Raw genomic sequence first — 9462 nt, forward strand, 5'->3', positions numbered from 1 at the left:
ACCGGGGCTGGACCCCGGCAAAGGATCACACAATTGTGTTTGCAATGCATACTTTGATTTGGAGAATTGGTGCCAGTTGGCAGTAGATCACTTAGACAGTAGTGGGGGAGAAAACGGTGTGGGCAGAGAGGAGATTCACAACGCTAACATATGTGAAAAATCTGCTTTTAAAAAGTGCAAAAATAAATAGATACGAAAGAAAACTATGGTGACAGAACCTGAGGCAGGGATTAAGTGCTAATGTTTTATCTATGAGGTGTAGTCTGAGGGCACTGACAGCGAAGGAGAGGGAAAGAGGAAGTTTGGTTGGCAAGTGATGTGTGCTGGCTACTGCTTTGTGGGGAGCCTGGAACAGACGCAACTTTGAAACAGTCTACACCACACTGGACAAACTACTCGAAGATACTGTCTCTCAGAGAGGTTTGTGGAGGGAGAAAGGGAGGAAATTCTCCTCTTTCTCTCTTTTTTTGATGTTTTATGATTTTAATGTTCTTTACCTTTCAACATAAACTTCTGATTGTGTCGATTGTGTCTAAACAATAGGGGAAAAGACTCTTCAGGAAAGATCTTCCAAAATTCACCGTATCCCTCTCTTCAAATACTATAAAGAGAACGTTCAAGTGAACAAAGGATACGAGAGTTTAACAGAGAGTTTTAGTTCAATGGCTTAACTAAAAAAGAGCCAACCAACCAACCTTCTTTTCTACTCTTTCAAAGGAAAACAAAAGTGAACCTGAGAACTTCTAAATCTTTTTTTGGGGGGGTTTTGGTATCCAAATATTTCTTTAAAAGGAAGGGAAGGTGGAAGGGGAGAGGGCCACCACTGTTGCTAAGATTACTATAACCCAAGAAGTCAAGGATTCTATCAAATTCTAAAAATCTCTAAATGTATTACCGAGAACCACATTATTGGAAATATAAATGCATAGGGATATAAACTATTTGGTAGTAAAAAGACTTTGCTATATAAACATGTAGGATGTCACTTTAATCTCTTGATGAGAATTACAGTACAGAGAACAATCTCCAGTTTGCCCTTTATTTATTTATTTATTTATTTATTTTATTATAATTTTAAAAAAAAAAAAAAAAAAAAAAAGATCGAAGCAGACCGGACACTCAAAGAGACTCGCCAAGTCATTGTTGGAGGCGGTTGTGCCCGTCAGGGCAGGCACCCTCTGGGACGGTGCACACTTTGAGGTTCCAGTAGGTAATGCTGTTGCAGTCTGACGGCTCATTTCTGTCAAGCTGAATTAAAGATAAAACAAGCACCTTTTCCCAGGATATAGTGGGCTGCTTTCTTTTAGAATGGCAAGATCCAGGACACTGATAACACCGAATGCTGATGGGCACGTGGAACAACGATTCATTGCTGGTGGGAATGCAAAATTGTACAGCCACTTGGAAGGCAGTTTAGCAGTTTATTCAAAACTACACATATACCATGCTGCTGCTGCTGCTAAGTCACTTCAGTCGTGTCCGACTCTGTGTGACCCCATAGACATCAACCCACCAGGGTCCTCTGCACATGGGATTTTCCAGGCAAGAGTACTGGAGTGGAGTGCCATTGCCTTCTCCCAGTTTGCCCTTTAGTCTGGAATTCCTGAACACTTAGCATGCCATTGGTGTTGCCCTGAACTAACAGCTTTGGAACCCAGAAGACCCCACTGCTGTCATTTTGTAAAGGATCACGAATCACGCTCCTAGAAGACACCATTCACCCCACCCCCACGCTTTGTGTTTGTGTGCCTCTAGATACAAATAACTGTAATTTGCATAATTAAGTCCACAATCAAGTCTGAATACTGAGATCTAGCTAGAAAAAGTAGCAGCAAAGGCAACCTAAGCTAGTTTGTTAGAAAAGCAAGAGGAAGATTTCTCAAACACTTCAGTTCAAGTGGGGAATCCCTGGTGACTCAGTGATAAAGAATCTGCCCGCAATGCAGGAGATGTGGGTTTGATCCCTGGGTCGGCAAGATCCCCTGGAGGAGGAAATGGCAACCCAACCCACTCCAGTATTCTTGGCCTGGGAAATCCCTCAGATAGAGGAGCCTGGTGCGCTATGGTCCATGAGGTTGCAAAGAGCTGGACACGATTGAAGCAACTGATGACATGCATGCAAGTCCCACCAGCTGTGGATGTTTTGCTGTTGTTCCTTGAAAAAGAAGAATCTCTATCTTCCTGACCCAGAGACAGAACGTTTCTCTTCTCCATTGTCAAGCGGATTCTTTACTACTGAGCCACATGGGAAGCCATAATAAACATGTCCATTCAAGAAAAATGCCATGTTTGTTAAGGTTTTTTGGAGCAATTCCCAAGTTACTTTAAACTTTGTACGTTATTCAAGGACAGAGTGCATATTGGTTGGGATGTGTTCGTCACTGATACATCTCCAAAGAATATTTCATGGAGGCTACCAACTTCTGAACATCTTCTATCCTGCCATCATTATTCAAAGAAGCCATGATACCTCCCACAGACCCATGCCCTTTCAAGGAAATTATAGTGAATTCAAGAGCTTTATCAAGAAATCTTTTATTCTAAAGCGGCATCTCCATTGGCATTGCCAATGCAGAGTGAAATATTCATCTTGCTTCTATTCTGGGTTTCACTAGATATACATAGAATCCTTCAGAATTATCAATAATATGATAAATCATTTGAGATTTGATGGAACTAAGCTTCATGGCTGCTTCACCACTATTATTCTTTTTTTTTTTTGAGGGGGTGACTTACTTGACCAAAGATCAAACCTGCACCCCTGTAGTGGAAACATCGGAGAAGGCAATGGCACCCCACTCCAGTACTCTTGCCTGGAAAATCCCATGGATGGAGGAACCTGGTGGGCTGCAGTCCATGGGATCGCTAAGAGTTGGACACGACTGAGCGACTTCCCTTTCACTTTTCACTTTCATGCATTGGAGAAGGAAATGGCAACCCACTCCAGTGTTCTTGCCTGGAGAATCCCAGGGACGGGGGAGCCTGGTGGGCTGCCGTCTATGGGGTCACACAGAGTCAGACATGACTGAAGTGACTTAGCAGCAGTAGCAGCAGCAGTGGAAACATGGTGTCTTAACCACTGGGTCACCAGGGAAGTCCTTTGCCACTGTTATTCTTGATCTACTCCAAGACCAAGCTGATGCTGTAGAAACAAGGAAGGGAGTTGTGTTGAATAAAGTGTTGTTTCCGGCCTGCACTTTGTATTCCACAAGGGAAGGGCACTCTCTGAGGGCAAACCCTAGCAGGATATCTTGAAATATCACCATCGTGACCCCTACAGAGCCAGCATTCTTCTGGGCACCATCAAAAATCACACCAAACTTTTAAACATCAAACTGGTTTATATGGGAAATTTGAGGACATGTCAAAAAGCAGCCACTGCTCCTTTGACATCAGGAACAAAGCAAAATTCTGCTCTGGGCCTGGTCTCATTTGTGCAGTAATACATGCAGTGGTGACCTGATTGAGGTTCCAGGGTCTTGGATTCAGAATTTTCCTGTAACTTCTAAGTTTAGAATGGATAACATTCACAGTTCCCAAACTTCAAGGCTTCTGGGGCCTTAGGTGACCAAGCTTTTGCCATCGAATGGCTGGCACACCTCCCTACTTTCAGGTCAATCAAGCTTAAGGGGATAGCATGGAACTGGCTCATCCAACCCTCCTCTTTGTACAAAAATCATTGTCTGGAATGGCTAACAATTTCTGCACAAGATTCTATATGTTATTAATAATCTTAGCTAAAGCTGATAGGCTGTAGCTCATTTCAAGAACATGAATGCCAGCTCTTTGTGGCCTAATAATTCTTTCTATATCTCTAACAACACAGAGCTCAGTAGCTTGTTGCCCTGAGCTGAAATTGACCACCTACCTCCAGGTGTCTTCAGATAGTGGCATAGGCAGAGTTGGCCAGAGAGGATTTATCAGTGGGCAGTCAGTATCTCTCTTCTATTTCCTTTTGGCCAGAGGTTTCCCTGCTGGGCATGTTAAGAGTTGGACTATAAAGAAAGCTGAGCACCGAAAAATCGATGCTTTTGAACTTTGGTGTTGGAGAAGACTCTTGAGAGTCCCTTGGACTGCAAGGAGATCCAACCAGTCAATCTTAAAGGAAATCAGTCCTGAACATTCATTGGAAGGACTGATGCTGAAGCTGAAAACTCCAATACTTTGGCCACCTGATGCGAAGATCCAACTCATTTGAAAAGACCCTGATGCTGGGAAAGATTGAAGGCAGGAGAAGGGGACAACAGAGGATGAGATGCTTAGATGGCATCCCCGACGTGATGAACATGAGTTTGTGTAGGCTTCGGGAGTTGATGATGGACAAGGAAGCCTGGCATGCTGCAGTTCATGGGGCTGCAAAGAGTACATGACTGAGCAACTGAACTGAACTGCACTGAACTTCCCTGCTGGGAGTTAACTCCACTAGCATTTCAGATTGCATCATCCAGCGCTTCGGTGACTGTTAGGGAAGGCAGATCCACTGCCTGTGAGGTGTGGTATTTTATCAAAGTCTGAAAGTGAAAGAGAAAGCCAGAAACTTAGGGCACATTGATAGTTGCTCTGTATGTTCAGTGGCAGCCTTGAGATAAGGCCTGGCACTCTCCTAGAAAATGACTGATTTATGCCCAAAATGGCATCGCTGTGAAGGCCCAAGTGACACTGGTTGCAGTAGTGGCAGCTGAGGTGGAGCAGGAAGCTGTCACCCATACTTTGTGGCTCTCCTCCCTTGAAATTAGCAATGCTGCCTGTACAAGAAAAGCCCCTTAATGCAACAACATGGATGGACTTGGAGAAATTACGCTCAGTGGAATAAGCCAGACAGAGAAAGACAAATACTGTGTGATATCACTAACACATGGAATCTAAAAAATACAACAAACTAGCGAATATAATAAAACAGAAGTAGACTTATACAGCGCAAATCAGTGGTTAGGAGTGGGAAGAGGGAAACAGGGCAAGACTGGGGTAGTGGATTAAGAGGTACAAACTACTATGTGTAAAATAAATAGGCTACTGGGATATATACTATACACACAGAGAATATAGCAAATATTTTATATAGTATAACTAAAAATTGTAACTCACTATATTGTACACCTGCAACTTATATAATATTGTACCTCAACTATGTCTCAATAAAAAATTTAAAAGACTCTTCATTTGATGGGCTGCATATAATAGCAAGTGATCAGCTAATTAATTTAAGGAAAATTAATTTTTTAAAAGTCACAAATGGGACTTCCCTGGTGATCAAGTGGCTAAGACTCTGCACTCCCAAGGCAGGGGGCCTGGGTTCAATACCTGGTCAGGGAACTAAATTCCCCAACTAAGAGTTCACATGACTCAACTAAAGATCCTATGTGCAGCAACTAAGATCTGGTGCAGCCGAATAAACAAATAAATATAAAAAAAATAAAATGAGAAAGTTGTGAAAAATCTCTCGGGATGGAAGGGAAGGCTGGGGAACGAGATATGTAAACAGAAATCAGGCAGTTCTAGAATACTGAGAGCAGGAACCACCCAAGGTTTTACTGATGCTGCTGAAAAAATATGATAATTTTACCTTGTTTCCATTATTTTGTTCAAGGTACAAATTCCCAGGACAAAGTGCATTGTTGGGCAAGCCTGGGTCAAATGCCTACACTTTTGGGTGATAAGGCATCTCAAATGACCAAGATTTCTATCTCATGAAGTCTATACAACTGGGAGAGAAAAAGTCTAAAAAGAAACCTGGGTTCTATTAGAAAAGAAAAACTGATGCTGTATTATTTAATAAAATTCACCCTTATGGCTGTTCAGCATCAAAAACAATTTTATTCCCATATATATATATACCTTCAACAATACTCCTGCCTAATAGAATGCAGCTATTCCTCATTAAGTAAAAAAAATTCTCACTCCTTCTTCAGGAGATAATTCAATGTCTCATGACTTACTGCATCAAAATCTATGTCAAGGATGTCTAAGTGAAATAAATTTTTGCTCTAGCTCCAGCTCAGCTGTCTTAGATCAAACCCCTAGAAGCAGAGCCCAACCCAGGGATTCTTGCACCAGGGATGTGCTGGGGCATTGCTCTCAGATAAACGGAGTGAGGGCAGCAGGATAAGGCAGGGAATCAGTCAAGCCATGATGTGGTCTCAGTCTGATTCCAGAGTTCTGAAGTCCAAACTGTACACAGATTTGGTGCCAGTTTGAAACACAGGTATGAATAAATGATCTCAATTAAAAAGGTCACATGATCTTACCGAATAAAGGCTCTAACCCAACTGGGGCCACCTCCACCTGGAACATATGTAGGTAAGGTAGTTTAGCTTGATCTCTTCTGCTTTTAAGAGATTTCTAGAGGTCTCAAATTCCCTTATACCCTCTTCCTTGGTAATTTTGAACTCCCATTGACTTTAGAAGAAACACATAAACTTGCCAAGCAAAAGTAGGTTGATCTCTTCCAGTTTAAAATGATCTAATTCAAGGTAGATAATTATTCAGTTCAAGATCTGACCTTTAAGGCTGTTTGCACTAAAAGCTCTTGATCTCCACCTTTCTAAGACTTTTTGAGGTCTGACTGCAGAAGGTTTAGGTTTTCTGATAATGAAAGTGAAGGGCCTTGTCTCATGTCTTAATTTTGGCATCTCTTCTCCCTATGGTTACCACTGAATAACCAAACCTAGCATAACTGGTGGTCTGGTTTCTCTAGCACTCAGCTCAGTGGTTTTCCTTGACCAACTTGATCTCATTTGGCTTTCACTGGTATTGACAATCCTTTGAGATTCTGCTCTGTCTCCAACCAGTCCCCAGCTGAGCTGTCTACCATATTGCTCTCACTATGCAGGAACTGTCCCCTTTCATCATGGTGGCCCTATGGAAAGCCCCGTAGCACTTAACTGGTGTTCCTCTTATGCCACATAGGAAGCAAAGGGAATTCTGAGATAACGAGAGAAATCTCAGGTTCTCTCTGCCAAACGTGATATGCCTTCATTCTGCTGTGCTTTACTAGTTTATGTGGTCATAGGAACACTTAGCAGGGTTCCAGACAGAAATCAGTCTTGTGTTTGGCTTCTTACTTAACCTATCTGAAATTTCTGCTCTCACTTGCCCTGCCCCATGCTGAACCCTAGGAAGGTCTTGGAGGGACCTAGCTGGCACTTTCTACTGTTTCTGCCAAATCTGCCTCATTACTATCAAAATCAGTTATCCTCCTTTGGTCTGAGAAGCGGGTATTATATGCTTTCCTTCCCTACTATATATACCCTTTCTTCTTTCTAGGTAAACAAGGTGGCCCTTCCTTTCCAATGAAGCCTGTCTTTAATGGTAGCAAGACTTCAGGGTAAAAAGGAGCAAAGGGGAAAATGGGGAATTTCCTGGTAGCCCAGTAGTTAGGACTCTGAGCTTCCACTGCATAAGCACACAGGTTTAGTCCCTTGTCAGGAACTAAGAGCCCGCCTGAATGCCTGCAAAAAAAAAGGCAGGGGGGAGGTGGATGGGGAAAATTTTGAAAAGCGTGAGATTTTGGTGACCAAACCTTTATTCCTAATTACAGGTTCCTGGGTTATAGGCCTGAGTTTGGGGAAGCAGGGAGAAATAGTGGGGAGAGCTATAGAGAGGGAGGTTAGGAAATTCTTACTGGTTTTGGACAAAGTGAGGTTGAGAATAGAAAGCTTTGAGGTCATAGGGTAGCTAGTGTATCTTTTTACCCCAACACTGTTGCTAGTGCATGTTGTTCAGTTAGCAAACAGGGAAGCCCAACCCCACAAAATGTTTGCATTTTACATTTTCCAATGTGTACTTGCACATCCTACCACCTTGATTCAGATTAGCTCCCCATTCTAAATATAGACAAACGTATACATGCCTGGGCTTTAATTTTTCAGGTATCCATTTCTCACAAGTCAAATAACTGAAATACCAAGGTCTGGCTTGGGTAAATGATGTTAACCTGTGTATACAATGCCCCATTTTTTTAACCTAAGAGGATTCGAGGGCATAATTTTATTCCACACACTGTAATTCCTAGTTTGACATTTGAAGTAACATGCTTGTTAATGTATATACATTCATGTGCATGAACAGATGTTGGTTTCTGCCTCTTAAACACATACTATACAATGAACCTTCTTGCTCCATGTTTACTGGTGTAATTATTGGTCTCTCCAAAATAGCTTTGCTAACCACTGCCTCTTCAGGAGCTACAATGTACACCTCAGGAATTAAATACTTGATATATTAGTAAAATGATAGAAATTTATGGTTCACTTGAACTTGTTATGCAGATTCCTGGCACCTCTCTACAGAACAGGTGGTTCAATAGAGCTCTATTGTGACCCAAAATTCTCATGTTTAACAAGCACTGTTGATTTTGATGGTGGTCCTAGAATAGTTTGACATTGCAGTATTGCTTCCTAAGGGTTCATTGCCTCCGTAACAAGTTAGGCTGGAACTTTCTTGGTAGTCCAGTGGTTAACACCACTCTGGGCTTTCACTGCAGGGGGTGTGGAGTTCAGATACCTTGTTGGGAACTACGATCCTGCAGTGTGTGGCAGAGCGCCCCCCCCCCAAAAAAAAGTCATCAGTTTCACTTCAAATTTGCTAACAATGGGCAAACTTTGATAAATACAATACAGCATTTAAGGCTACTTTAATTTACACTCAACACATCAAGACTGAATTTCCTTTTATGTGGAACAGCAATTCCCTTCAGAGTACCAACAATATAAGGTGTTTTACATTTTAAGACAATCATTGATAGGGTTAAGAGAAAAACTTGATTTTCCTAAAAGATTCTGTGTATTCCAGTGGTTAGACAAGAGTAACCGCTGGTTCATTCAAAAATATTTAAAGTACTGTGCAAAGATAGACTCTGCAAACTATTAACATTTGAATAGCAGGTAAAATTTTTAAATTCCTTTTCTCACTTCTGAAAAAATTTTGGTGCAATCTGGTTTACAACATTGTTGTTAGCATATTGATAATTTACAAAATTAAGCCAAAACCACTTTTGAAACTACTTCAGTTTTAAAAGTTCAATCAGCCTATACAACTGGTTTAATGTTCCATTTCATTCAGTGCCTTTCAAGCTTGAAAATTTTCTCAGAACTGCCAGCTTATGTTCAATCACTATTTAGTGGTTAAGAATGGAAATGACAAAGGTCTCTCCCCCTGAAGTTGTATCCCAGATTTACCCTCAAGATATCTTTCAACCTATTTTTTAGTAGGTTGTGTTCAAAGTCTGATTTTTCAAAGGCAAAAACAGGAACACTTTCACCGGTCTATTTATATAATTAATTTCTGAATGACAAGTGAAAACTTTGAAAGCCTGTATTCTCTCCAGGGATACTTTCCTCCAATAGAATTACAATTTGACTAAAATATCATTACTGATAATCTTTCTCCAGAGGAAGGTCTCATTTCAACATGAATAGGTTACACTACCCTCAGCAACCCAAGCTTACTCATGCTTAAAATACA

At 41.4% G+C, this 9462-nt stretch overlaps 1 pseudogene; it reads right to left on the reverse strand.

Moving 5' to 3' along the window:
* Positions 1-2378: 2378 nt before the first annotated feature.
* On the reverse strand, positions 2379-5613 carry LOC147367500 (phosphoserine aminotransferase-like; annotated as a pseudogene).
* Between the last annotated feature and the right edge of the window lie 3849 nt (positions 5614-9462).

Source organism: Bos grunniens, chromosome 8 (genome assembly GCF_055505025.1).
Source record: "Bos grunniens cultivar Pamir isolate PY7600 chromosome 8, Bosgru_T2T1.0, whole genome shotgun sequence".
Lineage (NCBI taxonomy): Eukaryota > Metazoa > Chordata > Mammalia > Artiodactyla > Bovidae > Bos > Bos grunniens.